This window comes from Periplaneta americana, chromosome 2 (assembly GCF_040183065.1).
Source record: "Periplaneta americana isolate PAMFEO1 chromosome 2, P.americana_PAMFEO1_priV1, whole genome shotgun sequence".
Classification (NCBI taxonomy): Eukaryota; Metazoa; Arthropoda; class Insecta; order Blattodea; family Blattidae; genus Periplaneta; species Periplaneta americana.
The window spans coordinates 78,666,236-78,686,269 of NC_091118.1; the positions used below are offsets into that span (position 1 = coordinate 78,666,236).

Below are 20,034 nucleotides of genomic sequence, written 5' to 3' on the forward strand. Positions count from 1 at the left end.
ATAAAACAACAGTACAAACGTTGTCATTCAAATACAATTCTCTAATAATAGTACTTTTTCTTAAACATCAGAGATCCGCTGCGATTTTTGCAGTTTTCTGTTAGTAAGCAGCTATTTAATTCTCGGAGCTATTGTTTTAGTACCAGCCAATCGCAAACATGCTTTCAATTGTTCATCACTTAGTTGTTTCTGTGACGTGACTTTGTAAACTTCATTAAACAAAACAGTGTTTCGCATACGTAGGTTGTCCCGAACATTTACAACGTTCTTGCAGCAAGATTGTACTGTTTAGGAAACCTTTCTCGTGGAAAACAAGTATAGAAATGGTTAATACTTTTTGTTTTGATACTTATCCTTTAGCTCAATATCGCTTTGTAAATCAAGTATTTCTAATTGTAGTTCAGCAGGAATATCCAAGACACTCACTGAAAAAGATATTGCAAATATCTTAAATTGTTGTTCAAGATTTCTAATATCCTCAAATCTACGTTCGAAACTTCGCACAATTGTTGCATTATTCTTATATATTCTTTCATGTCCACGGCTTCTAACAGGTTTCCCATGTACATCCATAAATAAGGCAATTTCATTTCTAAGTGCGAGAAAACGTTCCAGAATTTTTCGACTTCACCACCTTACCTCGGTATGGTAGAGTAAATCCCCATACTGTTAATACCATCAAGCAGTGCCTTGAAGTCCCTGTGATTGAGTCCTTTAGACCTTATGAAATTAATTGTTCGCATAACAACATCCATTACATTGCTAAGGTTCATGTTTTAGCACATAAATATTCCTGGTGCAAAATGCAGTGCACCGGTGCCCCCAAGCGACCTCGATAGGTTCCATCACTGATAGACTGCAGTGTACAAGTGTACTGCCCGCAGTGGAAGCCGTAAGCAGGCCTGTACGCCCTCTCGCGATCTTGACTCGACTTGGCGGAGCCTGTGTTATGGCAACGACCGTAACAAACATGAGGAGCAAAATATTGACATGTTGTTAAATGTCCGTACATTACGTCCATTCCTTGTCCTTTCATCTGTATATTTCACATTTTCCACCCATGCTCGAATTCTCACAAAAAGAAATAGTTGCTATGACTTATGTCCCAACCCCCGTACCTTAATCAGATTCTTGAGAGGAGTAGATAGACAGAAACATACATAAATCACGAATATAAATACTATGTATACTAACATTTAAACACCAGTATAAGATACTTAAGAAGTAGCTACTTTAAGATGATAGTAATAAAGATAATAACAATAATACTAGTAATAATTGAGATGATTTATACCATAATTTCAGAGTGAAGAAGGATAATGTTGAGATTGGTGATTGGTTAATACTGTTATTAGTGTAATCAGTGGCAAATCATGTTGATATAGGCTTGTAACAAAGATAAGATTGAGAGAAATAATATACTTTGGGAAGAAATAAACTTGCTTTACAATGCATAATATATATATATATATATATATATATATATATAAGTAGGGAAGTTTGAGTTGTTTAATCCTGGATTTGAAAATTTCATTATTAAAAGTAGCCAATTTTGGATTAATTTTTTTATGCTCGACCATGCCGAAATGTAGTAATTATACACCTGGTAGTAGCTCTTTAATGCACCTCATTAAAGTACACCTATTCATTAAAGTTCAGGTGTTCAGCCAATGACAAGTCACCTTTGTACCGTTATAAAACCGCAAGTATCGAATCTCGGACATGCAATCGAAAGACAATTAGCGAAAAGTCACGGAGGCTGGAAATCCAATACTGTCGCAGAAGATTATGTTCTGTTACAATAATAATTAGCGTTAATTGTAAATAATATTAAAATAAATTCAATTTGTCATCTCGTTTTTAAATTCTAAATCAATTTCCAGGATATATCAGACTAAAGTTCATCTTATTCTCTATCAAGGTCAATGACATTCGGCCTCGGAAAAAGTCAATACTTTCGCGTATGCGCACATCTCACAATTCAGGTCAGTTCGCACATAACCATAACATGACCTAATTTTGAATAATTTCAAGTTAGAAATATGGTCGAGCATAAAAAGTCGTATGAAACTTGCCTATAATGGTAATTAAGACGCTCGTATGAAAATTATGAAACTCGCTTGCGCTTGTTTCATAAACAAACATACTTGCGTCTTAATTGCTACCATTATAGGTCCGTTGCATAATGTACTATTATCAAATTATATAGATGTGTACCATAATTTGTACCATGTAAGAAAGCAGTAGATGTGAAGCATTTAGGTTCAACTAAAGCAAGAAATTCATTTCTAAAGTAAACAGTATCACGTGACTGAAATGAGGCTTGATTGGCCGCAGCTTAGCGCCACCGATTCTCAGCACGTGATCCCACCCACTGCTGTACATTCTGTTTCATGTTAAAAATTTCTCGTTACTCGTCAAAGTAGACCTAACGTCACTACTATGCATTCGTTTGCTTAGGAAACAATTACTGCCAACTTAATTAAATTATTTCAAGCTTTCGTGTAAGGCCAATCGCTGGCGGACAAAGGTGTTATGTTAACCACATACACTGAGGATGCAGAAGTCCTACTATTATTTGCTTACCTACGTGGACAAGCTCAAGATCAAGTGACGCTAACTTGTTGCAGGAACATATTACCTTCGTATGGTTAATACTCTTCGTTTTTATCCGCTTTCGTAGTAAATAGAATATAAAAGTGCCCTTTCTTTTCATAATGTTGTACGTATGAGTTAAGTTATAAGCTTTATCGTATCTAGTACTAACTAAAATTTAAATTTGCTTCTAAAACAAATACAAAGTTATGATCCTCGAATACGGAACTATATTTTCCTGCGTCGTGTGTTTCGACTACATACGAGGCAATGATGGATATGTTAGCCACGGACCGAAAATATTAGATATAAGTATTGGATTTAACCGAGGTCAGTATACCGAATACGTTACTAAATATTAATATATATTAAACTGATTAATAAAATGCACTAGAATATATATAGTCCACTGAGATTTTTAACATGATTTACAAGTTTCTTTTCTTTTCACAGATCTACGGGCGTGTAGTAGACCGTCAATTTGTAGTCTTGCTTGTGACACGACGTCAGGTAAGTAACTTTTGGTTATATATAGATAATAGTAATTTATATACAGGACATTCATTTCAAAATTTCATTAAATTTAACTTAAACAAAAAGCACGTCAATTTAGATATTGAGGGGTAAGTTTAAAATCAGAGTTAATTGTCATTTGAAATTTCAAACAGTGGGTGAGGATCGAGCGGATTAAAACTAAAACGCAATTAATACTCGTTTTAACTTATTCCTAAATATCTAAATTGACGCGTTTTTTGTTTGAATTTAATTTAATGTAATTTAATTCAAATAGTACATAGTTATTTAGACTTGGAAGTTTTGAAATGAAAGCCCTGTATATTGCTTATATTCTTTCCATAATCGTTGTAACACTGAATTTTCATATGATAGGCCGAAACATTTATTGAAATCAATTTTTTAACCATGGAACAAGGATTTTAATATCAGTTTCGTAATTGCTAGCCGTCCATTATACAATTTGATTTTGTTTCACTAACACAAGTAAACAGATCTTATTGTTTTCGTTTTATCCACACTTCTTCATTGACAGATGTATTAGCTTAATTCACAATTTGCCATTTGAAAGTAATTTGATCGATCTTTTTTTTTTTTTTTTTTGAGATTACTAAATTTAAAGTTTTTGTTACATATAACTCGTGAATTACCATAACTTCTACCAAATTATATAAAAGTATAGGCCTACTTATAATTAAGGTTTCGGCCAGTGTATGGGACCGGTGCCCACCCAGAATCATGATGCACTTGGGGAGCTATGATAGGTAGCGAAATCCGGTTGCGAATGCCAGCTATAACGGCTGGGGGGATCATCGTGCTAACCACACGATACCTCCATTCTGGTTGGATGATCGTCCACCTCTGCTTCGGCATGTGGGCGTAAGGCCAGCAGACGGCTGGTTGATCTAGGCCCTTCAAGGGCTATAGCGCCACGGATTATTATTATAATTAAGGTATTGAGATAAAATTTTCACAAAAATACTCCTCATGGGACCGTACATTTTTTTTTGCGCGAAAATAAAAAGACGATCAAATTTGTCAAAAATCGACTTCTTTGAGTGGTACATCACTTTAATGGGTTGAGGGAAAACCACGGGAAAAACATGAAACAGGTTACTTGTCTCAACCAGGATTTGAACCGTGCTCGCTCGTTGCAGTGTCACATGTGCTAACCATTATCCACAGCGATGAACCCCACGAAAAAAAGTGCATACTTTTTTATGAAGTGGCATGTGAGAGCAGAATTGATAAAAATCACTATTAATTTTATTAATGTTTGAACATTGAAGCAATTAGGCTATATTTTTTTTTACAAATTACAAATTAGACTAGGACATTACTAATGCTCCATTACACAATATGCAGTGTTACCTTAAAGATAAAAAAATTATATTTTTTAAGAAATAAGTTTTCCACTACGAAAAAAATTAAGAGGGCAAAATAAGTTTAATTTTTTTTAAAGTGTTTATGAGAAAAGATTGAAATTAAAAACTTGTACTTATGATATTGATATGTATATTCTGTAAAAATTTCAACTCTGTAGCTAAAAAATTGTGGAAAAAAAAATGTTGCCGATTTTTGGTGTAAACTATTATATTGTCACGTTGTCGGTCATGGTTCGAATCCATCCCAGTTAGGTCTGGAATATTTCACTGATACTTGTGACGTATAAAGTCGCAGTTGGGATATTTTCGGGGTTCTCCCATTTCGCCATATTGGGCATTAACATCATTAAGGTCATGTTCATTCTATTCAATTACATATCCATATCATTTCTCTCATCACAAGTTCTCGGGTTATTTCTGAGTTCATAAATATTCTCGGGCAGAGTTTTGTAAACCTAATAAAATGTAGCCTACCTGTAATCAGTAGGGATCGTACTTAATCCCAGAAGGCTACAAGACAGAGTATCACTGGAGTTTTATGTAAACGACGCACGTCCATATAGTAAGCGAAGTACTTGACTGAAGGCTCACGCGTCTCTTGTTTCGTCAAGTAGGGCGGAACAAAACATGGACCACTTTAACAATATTACACTAATATTTACAATTAAAATTATTTACACTATGTACAGTAGTGGCAAAAAAACCGGACCGACCCTTGTAGCTGATTTCAGAGCCTTGTTCACTCCAGAGCACGATATACTGGTAACTAAGACTTTCGTGGTTCGAATCCTGCCTGGGCAGGAAACTTTTTTTGTTCCTTATTCCCAATACTTTTCGATTGCAGCGATATTTTACTACTTAATTACCTTATTATTCCCAGAACATGAATTTTTCCAGCTATCGAAAAGTATTGGGAATAAATGGAAAAAAAACAAAGTTTTCTTCCCAGGCAGGATTCGAACCACGAAAGTCTTAGTTACCAGCTTATCGTGCTCTGGAGTGAACAAGGCTCTGAAATCGTCCGGTTTTTTTTCCCACTACTGTACACTAAAACATGCTGTTTTTAATATTTACACTAGGCCTATCACCAACCAATCTTTACAAGGGATACTCAAAATGAAGAAAAGTAATTCACAGAACTTCAGTATTTCTTGATTTATTCTGATACATTCTAATCGTAGATATGAGATAGAACAGATCAGTCATTTAACTGTCAGAAAGACAATGGGCTGTTTTCGTGATAGATTGGGGCATTGGCTGTGAATAGTTCTCATTTTGAGCATTTGTTAAAAAGTTTGATTCGTGATAGTGTTTTGTTTATTTTTATGACCTATTTCACATGATTTTACATATTTTATTTATTTGTCTCAAGTTTAATAAAGAGTTAAAAGATATGAAACGGGTAAAATTTAATGGAGACTGAATTAAAATAGGATGCCATTTTGAAAAAAATTAAGTTTACTGTCAAAATCTATATGCCTGAATAACGTTTTTCGAACACTGGTTTATCTCTAACAGCTTTTGTGTGAAACTTTTTCCTGCCAAATTAAAATTTAAGACATTAAGAGCAATATTCTATACTTAATGAACACACTACATAATTCAGCTATGTATTTTCGACATTATTTTAATTAGTTACTTTTCTTTTAACAGGTGCATCTAGGTCGCCGAGACATAACTGACGGCAGGGACATTATTGATATGGGTCTGGGCCCACGAAGACCATCTATAACATTAGAACAGTTCACGGTCTACTACGACCACAGGGTGAGTACTGAGTATTATGTTACGTAGTTGACAGAGAGTGTTACTTATAGGCTTCCTGTAATCCTTGTAATACTAAATCTAATGGTAAACATTTACTGAAATCAGTTTTTAAGCTATATATATATACTTTATGGTTTATTACAAGGATGTTTATATTAGTTTCGCAACTGTATGCCTTCTTTAAGTGCTTTACTAAACTTTTGTTCTAATTTTACAATAGGTGCTATCCTAGGGTGCTATGTGTAATTATTTCTCTTATTCACCTTCCTTAATAATCATTCACTGACATAGGTATTCCCTTCATTTGCAATTTATCTTTTGAGCACAGTTTTATTAAACTTGTTTGACGAATAGGCATGCTATAGAGTAGGCCTACTGATAAATATTCCCATTCTTTTTAAATATAAAAATGAAGGCTAGGAAGTGAAAGATAATTGCTACATTTATGTTTATTGTTTATATTCTTAAAAATTAAAATGGAATAACTTCTCGAAAGTGATAGCTGCTCACTCAAAGTTACATAAACAAAACAAAAACAGTTCTAGTACTATTGCATTAAAAATTACTAGCATACACAAATTAAAATATTATCTTGTTTGTATTTATAGATACTCTCAATCTTCATGGTAAGCCTTAGAAAAGGCAGCTGAAACGTTTTTCATCTCTCAGTATCTTCTGTAATTAATTTTAAATGTTATGGCACAACTGAGATGTATTTAAATAATAAGCTGTAAATTCTTTAAATCTGTCCATTTTTCCATCTTTATAAGGTATCTCATCATTATCATCATCATCATCATCATCATCATCATGATTCTGGAGGAGGTGATCCGTTTGTATGTTAAATATTTGTGCACTCTTCGAAATCCCCGTTTGCCAGCAAACAACTTTCTTCTCGTGGATTTTTCTCTTCCTGTTGCAACCCTTAGTCGAGGTTAATGGTGGGATAGGTAGATTATTTATTTCTGGCTTTTAAAAATAATTTATTCCTGCTGAAACGTGTCTTACTCTAATTTCTTAGCATTTCTCAGGGACCTCTCATGACAGGGTACCTAAGTAATGTAGGGTAATTCGAGTGTCGATTTTGCGACACCTCTTGTTTGTAATTTATGTTAACGAACAATCATCCTTACAAAATGGAGATTTTTTTTATGAATGGTGATGATACATCAAATTCTCAACTACAACTCAAATATCGAAAATTTCGAGATCTCACCTTCCAATTCAAGAACATGTTACCCAATTCTTTGAAAGTCATAACTTATTTAATATTAACTCCGCCAAAACTAATTATATTGTATTTCAAACAAGACGAAATAAGATTATTTTTTTTCATGTATGCATTAATATCAGTAAATCAAGCAATACTAAATTCCTTGGTTTATTTATATCGTTAAACATCTGACTTCGAATATCAACATTGACCAAATTTTTGTGACAAAATCAGTTACTAACTTACTTACAAATGGCTTTTAAGGAATCTGCAGATTCAGTGCCGCCCTCACGTAAGCTCGCCATCGGTCCCTATCCTGTGCAAGGTTAATCCAGTCTCTAACATCATCTCCCACCTCCCTCAAATCCATTTTAATATTATCCTCCCATCAACGTCTCGGTCTCCCCAAAGTTTTTCCCTCCGGCCTCCAAACTAGCATTGTATATGCATTTCTGGATTCGCCCATACACGCTACATGCCCTGCCCCATCTAAAACGTCTGGATTTAATAGTAATTTTTATTCACTCCGAAGATTAGCCAAATTCCTTGACACAGATGATTTAACGATACATAATAATCTGATAGAACCCATTTCTTTCCTATTGGGTCTGGGGTCATAGTGCAAGTAAATGGACGGAGTTTTGCAATGAGAGACCAAGCGCCAAACCTTGTTTCGAGATACTGGCCATTGAAATAAATGTTTTTTTTATATAAAACATTTTATGCAAGAAATATTATAACATTCATACTATTACAAAAAAAAATAGTACAAATAATACCAAAAAAAAGGCAAACCGATTTTTATAAGAGACCAGCAGTTGAATTAATATTTCAAAGTAAAATAAACAAATTAATTTTATGCAATAAATGAATTTTTGTTTATAAATAGCAGCAAAATTCAGATATCCCATTCTTGATTTTTTCCGAGTTAAATTAGCCTGCCATCAACAGATCTGTGCAAGTCTCTCTCTCTCTCTCTCTTTTTTTCGAACTGTCGCTTGGTCTATTATTGCGTAACTTCGTCCAAATATACCAACAGTATTTCCATCTTCAGAAGAGAGCTCTTAGATATACTTTCAACTTAAACATACAGATTCATGCAGACAAGCATTTAGTTCGTTAAATTCCCTACATATAATGCAAGTGATTATATTAATATTATCATATCATTAATATCATCATATTATATTATATCATCATAATAATATCATATAACGAAAATTATATTAATATCTCTAATCAACTCATTCATACACACAATGCCAGAATATACTAAACGAGTTGGCTCAGGCGGTAGCGTTTGAGACTCGCATTCGAGAGGTCCCGGGTTCAAAACCCGTTGCCGACCAATCTGACTGAGAATTTTCATGGTTTCCCTCTGTCACAGATGCAAATGTGGGATTGGGAATTTGCATGTCATGATTCATCATCGTCCCAATCACCAATACCACAAACATTAATCAAACATTTATAATCACTTAAATGAACGTTAGTCATCTACAACAACCAATAGAAACAGGAACTCAACAATAGTAAAAACTGCCTACTGGTAACCTCACAATTCCTAACTATGCGATATGACCACAGATTATAAAGCGTGTATGAAAGAACTTAACAAAATAAATTATCAGAATAAATTGACATTCACAAAAAGAAAAAAAATCACAACCTGGAACTCACAAAATTAGAAATCTTCTGTGACAGGGGGTAAATCCTATAACAAACTTCCAGATGGAAATAAACACTGTACAAACCAACAAGATCTTTAAAACTAAAACCAGGAAATTCCTGATTGTTCATAGTATTCAAAAAAAAAGACTACAAGTATCACGATTTTCACTTTTATTATTGAGAACAAAATGTCTATTTACTATAGTAATTTATTATGTATGAATTTATTTTATAATTTTGTAATACTATGTCCAGTATCGGTATATTATTTTTTTATATATAATTTTGTTGTAGGCACAGTAAACTCGCCGCCCAGACCCCGCCAGCCAATAACATCAGGCTTACCACCTCAACACCTCTCCACACCACAACCTCCCACCAGATGTATGGCATGGCGAAGTGTCATGCGTCTGGTGTGGAGGAAGGTACTAAATGGAGCAACTAAGAGGTGGTGTGCGTAGAGGCATAATACCTACGCCTCCGCACAATTACCAGGCCTCCCACCTCACATACCAGCTCTCCACACCACAACCTCCCACCAGATGTATGGCATGGCGAGGTGTCATGCGTCTGGTGTGGAGGAAGGCACTAAATGGAGCAACCAAGAGGTGGTGTGCGTAGAGGCATAACACCTACGCCTCCGCACAATTACCAGGCCTCCCACCTCACATACCAGCTCTCCACACCACAACCTCCCACCAGATGTATGACATGGCGAGATGTCATGCGTCTGGTGTGGAGGAGGCACTAAATGGAGCAACCAAGAGGTGGTGTGCGTAGAGGCATAACACCTACGCCTCCGCGGGACTAACAACGGACTCCATACCATTGCCTCCCACTAGATGTGTGGCATGGCGAGATGTCATGCGTCTGGTGTGGAGGAAGGCCCCAATGGAGCGAAGAAGAAGTGGTGCGCGTAGTGGCATACCATCAACGCCTCCGCGGGACTAACAACGGACTCCATACCATTACCTCCCACTAGATGTGTCGCATGGCGAGATGTCATGCGTCTGGTGTGGAGGAAGGCCCCAATGGAGCGAAGAAGAAGTGGTGCGCGTAGAGGCATACCATCACCGCCTCCGCGGGACTAACAACGGACTCCATACCATTACCTCCCACTAGATGTGGGGCATGGCGAGATGTCATGCGTCTGGTGTGGAGGAAGGCCCCAATGGAGCGAAGAAGAAGTGGTGCGCGTAGAGGCATACCATCAACGCCTCCGCGGGACTAACAACGGGCTCCATACCATTACCTCCCGCTAGATGTGTGGCATGGCGAGATGTCATGCGTCTGGTGTGGAGGAAGGCCCCAATGGAGCGAAGAAGAAGTGGTGCGCGTAGAGGCATACCATCAACGCCTCCGCGGGACTAACAACGGACTCCATACCATTACCTCCCACTAGATGTGTGGCATGGCGAGATGTCATGCGTCTGGTGTGGAGGAAGGCACCCAATGGAGCGAAGAAAAAGTGGTGCGCCTAGAGGCATATCATCAACGCCTCCGCGGGACTAACAACGGACTCCATACCATTACCTCCCACTAGATGTGTGGCATGGCGAGATGTCATGCGTCTGGTGTGGAGGAAGACCCCAATGGAGCGAAGAAGAAGTGGTGCGCGTAGAGGCATATCATCACCGCCTCCGCGGGACTAACAACGGACTCCATACCATTACCTCCCACTAGATGTGGGGCATGGCGAGATGTCATGCGTCTGGTGTGGAGGAAGGCCCCAATGGAGCGAAGAAGAAGTGGTGCGCGTAGAGGCATACCATCAACGCCTCCGCGGGACTAACAACGGGCTCCATACCATTACCTCCCACTAGATGTGTGGCATGGCGAGATGTCATAGTCTGGTGTGGAGGAAGGCCCCAATGGAGCGAAGAAGAAGTGGTGCGCGTAGAGGCATACCATCAACGCCTCCGCGGGACTAACAACGGACTCCATACCATTACCTCCCACTAGATGTGTGGCATGGCGAGATGTCATGCGTCTGGTGTGGAGGAAGGCACCCAATGGAGCGAAGAAAAAGTGGTGCGCCTAGAGGCAAATCATCAACGCCTCCGCGGGACTAACAACGGACTCCATACCATTACCTCCCACTAGATGTGTGGCATGGCGAGATGTCATGTGTCTGGTGTGGAGGAAGACCCCAATGGAGCGAAGAAGAAGTGGTGCGCGTAGAGGCATACCATCACCGCCTCCGCGGGACTAACAACGGACTCCATACCATTACCTCCCACTAGATGTGTGGCATGGCGAGATGTCATGCGTCTGGTGTGGAGGAAGGCCCCAATGGAGCGAAGAAGAAGTGGTGCGTGTAGAGGCATACCATCAACGCCTTCGCGGGACTAACAACGGGCTCCATACCATTACCTCCCACTAGATGTGTGGCATGGCGAGATGTCATGCGTCTGGTGTGGAAGAAGGCCCCAATGGAGCGAAGAAGAAGTGGTGCGCGTAGAGGCATACCATCAACGCCTCCGCGGGACTAACAACGGGCTCCATACCATTACCTCCCACTAGATGTGTGGCATGGCGAGATGTCATGCGTCTGGTGTGGAGGAAGGCCCCAATGGAGCGAAGAAGTGGTGCGCGTAGAGGCATACCATCAACGCCTCCGCGGGACTAACAACGGACTCCATACCATTACCTCCCACTAGATGTGTCGCATGGCGAGATGTCATGCGTCTGGTGTGGAGGAAGGCACCCAATGGAGCGAAGAAAAAGTGGTGCGCCTAGAGGCATATCATCAACGCCTCCGCGGGACTAACAACGGACTCCATATCATTACCTCCCACTAGATGTGGGGCATGGCGAGATGTCATGCGTCTGGTGTGGAGGAAGGGCCCAATGGAGCGAAGAAGAAGTGGTGCGCGTAGAGGCATACCATCACCGCCTCCGCGGGACTAACAACGGGCTCCATACCATTACCTCCCACTAGATGTGTGGCATGGCGAGATGTCATAGTCTGGTGTGGAGGAAGGCACCCAATGGAGCGAAGAAGAAGTGGTGCGCGTAGAGGCATACCATCACCGCCTCCGCAAGACTAATAACGGACCCCACTACCTACACCGTAATGAGCAGACAAACCAGCAATAAAATGAAGGATTCGAGAAGGCAGCATAATAGCGACGAAGAAAGTAGTAACAAGAAAATAAAAAATGAGTTTCTCTCGAAAATCGTAGCAGAACTTACGGACATTAAAAAAACAGAACGAGGCATTCAGAGAGGACACAATAAAAGAGTTAGAAGCAATGAGAGTCGAACTCAAGAATAGAGAGGAAGCTTGGAAACAAGATAGAGAAAGAATGAAAATAATGATAGGCAATAGAAACGACACGATAGAAATTAAATTGAAAACGATGGAGCAGCGCATTAAAGCTATCGAAGAGGAAGAGAAAAGAAGGCACGGAAGCGAAAGAAACAACAACGTTATCAAAAGAACCGAAATAGAAATAAACAAAGAGATACTACACTAGAAACAGTGAATGAGATCTTCAAGAAAACAAATAGAAGTGCCGAACAATGACGTGAGATACATAGGAAAAGACTGGAAAAATAGAGGCCTGGTACGAATTACCATGAAAAATTTTGAAGGCAAGGTCAGAGTAATGAGGAAAATACGAAAACTCACAGAAGCGTGCTATGTAGATGATGACAGGAAGAAGAGAGAGAAATTCAAGCGGCTATACGCAAATGGGCGAAAAAGGTGAAAGATAAAGGCAGTGAGATGAAAATACGATTTCAAAGAATTAGCATCAACAGAGAAATAGAAATCCTGAAAGGATGTTGTTCCAAAAAACGCAAGATAAGATTGGAAAAGTAGAGGCCTGATGCGAATTACCATGAAAAATATTAATACAAAGTCAGGGTAATGAGGAATAATAAAAAACTCACGTGAGAAGAGTGCTATGTAGAGGATGATATGACGAAACGAGAGAAATTCAAGTGGCTATACGCAAATGGGCGAAAGAAGAGAAAGATAAAAGCAATGAGGTGAAGATAAGATTACAAAAAATTAGCATCAACAGGGAAATGGAAATTCTGAAAGGACGTTGTTCCAAAAAACGCGAGATACAAAGGAAAAGATTGGAAAGATAGAGGCCCGGTGCGAATTACCATTAAAAATTTTGAAGACAAAATCAAGGCAATGAGGAATAAACAAAAATTCGAGAGAGGAGTGCTATGTAGAGAATGATATGACGAATAAAGACAGGGAAATTCAAACGGCTATGATACGCAAATGAGCGAAGGAAGAAAAAAATAAAGGCAATGAGGTCAAGATAGGATTTTAAAAAAATCAGCATGAACGGGAAATCGGGATCCTGGAAGGAAAGTGTTCCAAAAATCGACGGAACAGTCGCAACAATAGGAAATATCCCTAACGTCCACCAACAAACATATTTCTTTGATTCGATAACTGATAGTACTTGTCATCATATCACAGATGTAATTTTAACAAATATGTATAACTAGTTCATTAAAATTGTTTGCATTTTAACTGTTTTATAATTAATACATATCTATTGTGCATAATACTTTGTAATTCTGGTTTTTCCATATTAGACAACGTTGTACAAATACTTTAAAAATCACATATGCACTATGACATGCTCCAAAAAAACTCATCTGAGTTTCTAGTTTTTGTCGTAATGGCATAATTCATGCGTGTTGTAAGTTGTCAACCACATATTCTATAATGTGTTTATGTAATGTTCAGATGACACCTGATGATACCGTAAGTAAGGCAAAAGCGCTCATAATAAAATAAAGTAAAATATATTTTATATGATATAAGTCATTGTTTTAAGTAATAAGTATTGACTGAACAGTAACCTAATAGTATAATTGTTTCATTGGTAACGTATCTGAAAACAACAATGTCTCTCAAATTATCAAACGAAAATAATATTCTCGGATCATCGGACGACAATCATGAACAATACATCAGGATGGCAACACTAAACGTAAAAAACACTTGAGATTCTTTCATTATAGGCTATCGCTTAATTTTCGTAAAGTTTAACAAACGATGACGTCACAACACGAAAAATTGAAAATAGGATATCATCAACACAATCCATAGGTGAAATTTCGGCGTTTCTCCAACTATGCACGGGAAAGAAAACATAGGCCTACTTAAATAATTGAATTCACAGTATTCGGCCTCATGTCGCTCAGATATCCCCTCAACTAACCTTGTCACATACCTCGATCTCATGTCGCTTAAGCTATCCCCTCATTTAACCTATCTAATTATTCATAACCGTAGTCCTCATACAAATTTAAAACTCAAATTAAACATAAATAAAAAGAAACAACGAACAGACACACATATACACACTACCGATAGTCTATAGGCTAATCAAATAGCTCCGCAAATCATTTCTTTCTATATAAAATTTATGCAAAGTAATGAAAAACTTACCATTGTCGAATGAAATTGCCGCCGTTTCTTCCTGAAGATCATCTGAAGGTGGAAGAATTCATTTTACGTACAGCAGCTTCTACATAAGTTACTTTGATTCTGTTCACAAAGTCCATTTCCCAACGTCAGGAGAGGACTAACAGTAGTCTTTCGAAATACTAGCGTATAAATCTTGACGTTATGCATTAACATACCGACACATTTCCAAGAAAATGCACTTTACCATTAATATGGTACCAAGTCATAAAAAAATGCTTTGCCGAATGATATTGCACGAGTCAATGTTTTTCATGTTATAATTCGCTCCATCCTTCGTAACATGTCTCAGGTTAAATGTCATCATTTAGCCTACATTACTGTAAGTTCTCAGCTTGGCATAGTACATACACACGATGAGTACAATTTTATTAAAACACAGCTGTTTAATATTTTCCGCTACACACTATACGCAATGCCTCAACTCATAACCATGAAAGCACCAATTGTCATACGCTGATGGTAGAGTCAGCTGATCTGTTTTGTGCAAAGTCAAACCATGGGTTACTGGTTCACATACAAAATCAGTCTCCCGGGCTTTTAGGACTATAAAAAGATATAATATCAGAACATTAAACTTGTCAATACTTGAATTTACAACAGTGTAATGCAATTTCGTTGAATAGGCTATATTAAGAAACACTCTCTCTCAATCACAAAAACGTATTTTGCATCTTCCGATATAAATACTGGCGCAGTGCAACTACAAAGATACAAGCAGAACGTTGACGGCTGAATGAAGTTATCTCCAAAATCAGACCACGATCATTAGTTCGCAATAAAGTCAGTCTTTCATTCTTCCAGAATTACATCAAGTTAGAATAATTTATTGCATTGTGAATGTCTAAATAATTAGTCGAGTAGAACAACACACATCACCTTGTCCAGCTGATTAAAGTGTCTGGCAGCAAGCATTACCAATCTTATATCGCGTAACAAAATGCTGCATGTAGAAAACTGGTACGAGTAGTAATATACAGATTATAAAAGCTATTACACTACAATCACTGCAGTAAACAGTTACATGATTACTCTAAGAGCACTGTATCTTCACAAATTAACCTAGATACGAAGTTGTAGCTATTTTATAATATAGACACACCGAATTACATAAAATGAAAAATCGAATACTGTAATATCCAAGACTTAAACTCCTATTTACACATTATTATACAGTGTTGATAATATTGAAATAAGCACTGAAAATGGATTCCACTTCTCAGAATACGCACAACCTCGAAACGGATGCCCGATTCGCACATACACACGGTTTCCGCTTCATTTTTTTTTATGTTTCTGTATTCAAACACACTAGATCATGAAATTAATAAATATATCTACAGATCACACACAGACACTGAAATACCAATAGCCCGTAAAATGTCCAAACAGAACAAGATTATGTAAATAATACCCGATTTACAGCAACAGATTTATTCTTTCTGACCCGGACAAATGAGATCGCCGGTCTGACCAGAACCAGTCTAGTATATAGTCACGAAGCTTGAGTTGTTGAGGGTACTAAGAACAATAGACTGTGCCAGTACTATTTCGCATTGTCTGTAATGAAGCGATAGTAGCGATCCTAGTGGTTAGCAACTATCTATGTATGCATATTCCCTACGTATTGTGCTTCGTGACTTTGCCAGAACTGACTAGTCGCAAATTTCAGCAACGCCTCTACTGCAACCTACACCACAGTGGTGGTCAATTAAAGTGTTGCTACTAATTTTTGGATGACCCAAGTACAGTCTTAGGAAAAAGTTTTTCATACAGATACTTCCTAAGTCTCAGAAAGGAGACAGTTTGCTTGACCAGATATATAAGAAAACAAAACTAATTTTATTACCTCAACTAGTCCTTTTGTGAACTAGGCCGCTCGTCCTCTGATCCTGTGCACTGCCTCCTTTCTGGGGCTTATAAAGTATCTGTGCTACAAAATTCTTTTTATGCAAAACTACCATATAAATTTAGGTTACCAGATTATTTTCACAATTTCTGGGGATATTGACATATGAAAAAACTGCTTTTAGCATTTCTGTTATAGACATCCAACAAGGAAAACTCAGTGCGCAGAAACCAGCGGGCGTGATTGTCTCGCGCAGATGACGTATGCTCCCGTTCCCAGCATGCTCTCAAGCCTACTGCAGGGGAGTAAGAGGGATATAGCATGCGCGCCGCGAGGAGTCCGAGCTGAGTTTTGCTTGTAGGATACCTATAGTTAGCCATTCACTTACCTATTTGTGCACACTTTAAAGAATCAAATACTCATTCTATTTACACACAAAAAATATCAATTCTACTAGTATATTCAGAACAGTGAATTTTTTTAAGCAGGTGTTCTCTGGATCCTCAATTTTGCAACAAACTTCTGACAGGCCCATGTTAAAATCTGTTAAGACAACAAACATAGTTCGAACAGTTTCTAAACTCATTCTGGATTTTTGGGATGTCCACATCAGGTCCATTAAAGCAAAAACTCTCTCCACTAAGCATTACTCCAGTAAGACAAAGAAATAGTTCAATCAATTTTTTAAGTTGTGCACAGGGAATAATTTTCTCAGGGAAAAATAAAAAAAATTCACTCCATTTTGAACGAGGATCAGCATTTTTTCAATCCATTTTTCTATTTTCTCTGGAGTCACATATTTATTCAAATATGAAATTTCATCAAATAAATTATTTCATCCATGTCAAGTAAGGTGAATTGGGGTAAGTGCAATTCTGGGGCAAGTGTAACTTCAGTCCATATCTCTGTAGCTCATTTGAGATTCGTCCTGCCATCTCGGGGAGTGTTAATCTTATTCCCTGAACACCGTTTATTGCCGAAATACGTAACTTATCAAAAGGAATTAATAAAATAAAATTTGAAACATGCATTTGAGTTCAAAGAACAGAGAATACGCATTTGCCCCTTGATTATGTTCTATCCTGTACTACGGAAAGTTACAGCCTGGAGATGCTCTTGTCCCATATCACGGCGCAACTGCGTATCCTCAACATTATAATTGTACTTACGTGTTTCATAAAACATGCTTCGACCATTTATAAAACGGACAAGATGAAAATACACAAAATTAATATACCAATAAAGTCTTATTTTAAAATTACAAAGGGTTCAGGTGTTACTATGCATCAAAGTTGAACTTTCATATTTAGGGGATGCCAGTACCACCGTTTCTGGCGTGTGAAATAAGTAATGGGAACATTAAGAGCAAGTATCTTTTCTTTTCCACAAAATGTGGACGAGAAAGCTGACAAATGTGATTGGCAGATTGCTGACATCCCATCTGTTTAGGAGATGGTACCACTCTCAGCCGAAGTGGCAACAGATGCCCCTCACTGGACAGTATACTCAAGAACACACCCCAGAAACGCGAAGTGTGTCTTGCCTTTGACGCAATGGGTAGATCGCTGATGTGACGTGTTGGGTAGTACCGTTCTCAGCTACACTGGCAATAAGTGCTCACTGACTGGGTTTTTACTCAAGGACATGCGCCAAAAATGCTGGCAGTGGCTATAGCCCAACTTACCTTACATCTATATTTGAAAGAAAAAAAAAATAAAGGTAAAAATTAAAAAAAAAAAATTCACTCCATTTTGAGTGAAGATAAGCATTGTTTTCAATCCATTTTGCTATTTTCTCTGGAGTCACATATTTCTTCAAGTATGAAATTTCATCAAATAAATTATTTCATCCATGTCAAGTACATCTATATTTTTGAAAGAAAAAAAACTAACGAATTGTCTCTTCAAATTTTTCTCTCTCTGGCGGAGATCTCATTAATATACACTACATTCAACATATATTCTATCTCGTGCCTGAATACTCCAGGCACTGCGATATTCAACAGTAGTTTCATAGTTATATATAATATCCGAGAATATCAGAGGAGAAATTATTAAATTCGTAGATGAATTTTGTTTGGAGACAAAAAGAAAAATTTGGGGACTTTTCTGAAATGAGGATGTCTGGTAACCTTAGTATACATTTAGGCATTGACATGGGAAAGGTCGTAACTGCCAAAAATTCGAATTTTTAGGTTTTTCATTGAGAAGGTAGTAAATGGCCATGCCAATGGCACAGAGAAGGTAGTATGTCCGTATGTAATGAAACGAAGTTGGAAACGTAGTCACTAGATGTTGTAAGTTGTATGTACACAGCTGTTGGCGCGGAGAAGGTAGTAACTCCTTTTACAACATCAGAGTGTCTAGACAAATATGGGCTGATAACTATGCAGGGCAGAATAAGAATCGGATGATTCTAATGGTCCTGATTTACATTATTGCCAAGAAACATTTTGATTCAGTGGACTTGAAATTCCTGGTTTCAGAACATTCCTACATGCCATGTGATAGGGAATTTGGCATCATAGAGAAAAGAAAAAAAAAGATGCAAGACCATGGTTCCAGAAGAGGTAAGGCCTAATAATGTAATAATGATGAAGGATGAGGATTTCTTTGACTTTTCTGCACAATGTGACAAGGTTTTTGAATACTACTCCTATCAAAATCAGCACCCTCAACTGGATTAGACTCTCAAGAGCTGATTTTCCTCTAATAAAAACAAGATAGTCATTTAATGACCTTGAAATGTGGACAGAGCACAGGATTTTTAAGAAAGGACAGTCATTAACGTCAATCACTAACTTGCAGTGCTTGCAACGCCTTGAAAGAAGACCAGTCGTCCCTGATGCCAAAAAGAGAGACTTGTTATCTATGTTAGACTTCCTCGATGAAAAGTATCATGCATTTTACCGAAAAATTTGTGCATAATGTATAAATAATGTTAATTCTCAGTTTGGCTAAGGAGATATTTCATGTTGTATTTTCATAAAATAGGATTTCACAGATAAATCTGTGCCAGACTTTTCAAATTTCATATGCAACACAAATATGAGTGTATGCCTTTCATTTAAAGCAGTTTCTGTAATAATGTAAGTGAGAAAGTGTTCATAAATTAGTTTTTTGCTTCCCCTGGAAAATTTTGTTTTCGACAGTTACTACCATTCCCATGTCAGCGCCTCAATTCACCTTCAGCATTCTCACTAAATGCTTACATGGACAGCAATGAGCAGTCATATGTTCTACTCAGTTCCCTCTTTCTTTGAACCAGCCAAACATCCACTCACAAAAATGCGCATAGTAAGAGTATTGCCTTCATGTAAACATACTTCAAGCCACATTAAACTGCGGTACAGTTACTGAAGACTACTTGGTGAAATTAAGACGTTCTTTATTTTAGTAATTTTGATCTGTAAGCAGTGCTTACATTGCTGAAGGTAAAACTTTACTTCATTTTAACTACCATTATACAGTAGAATTCCTCGTATGGGATGATATTGGTTAATATGGATTAAATCTTTAAGTTAAGAATTTCATTTACACTGAATAATTTTATCGTGCAATTCGGTATATTATTTTGT

General features: G+C 37.6%; 1 long non-coding RNA gene across 1 annotated transcript; it reads left to right on the top strand.

Moving 5' to 3' along the window:
- Positions 1-3,047: 3,047 nt before the first annotated feature.
- Positions 3,048-13,755, top strand: LOC138694363 (uncharacterized). The gene is made up of 3 exons (XR_011330911.1): positions 3,048-3,105; positions 6,147-6,260; positions 9,439-13,755. It is a non-coding gene; the product is annotated as an uncharacterized lncRNA (long non-coding RNA).
- Positions 13,756-20,034: the final 6,279 nt, after the last annotated feature.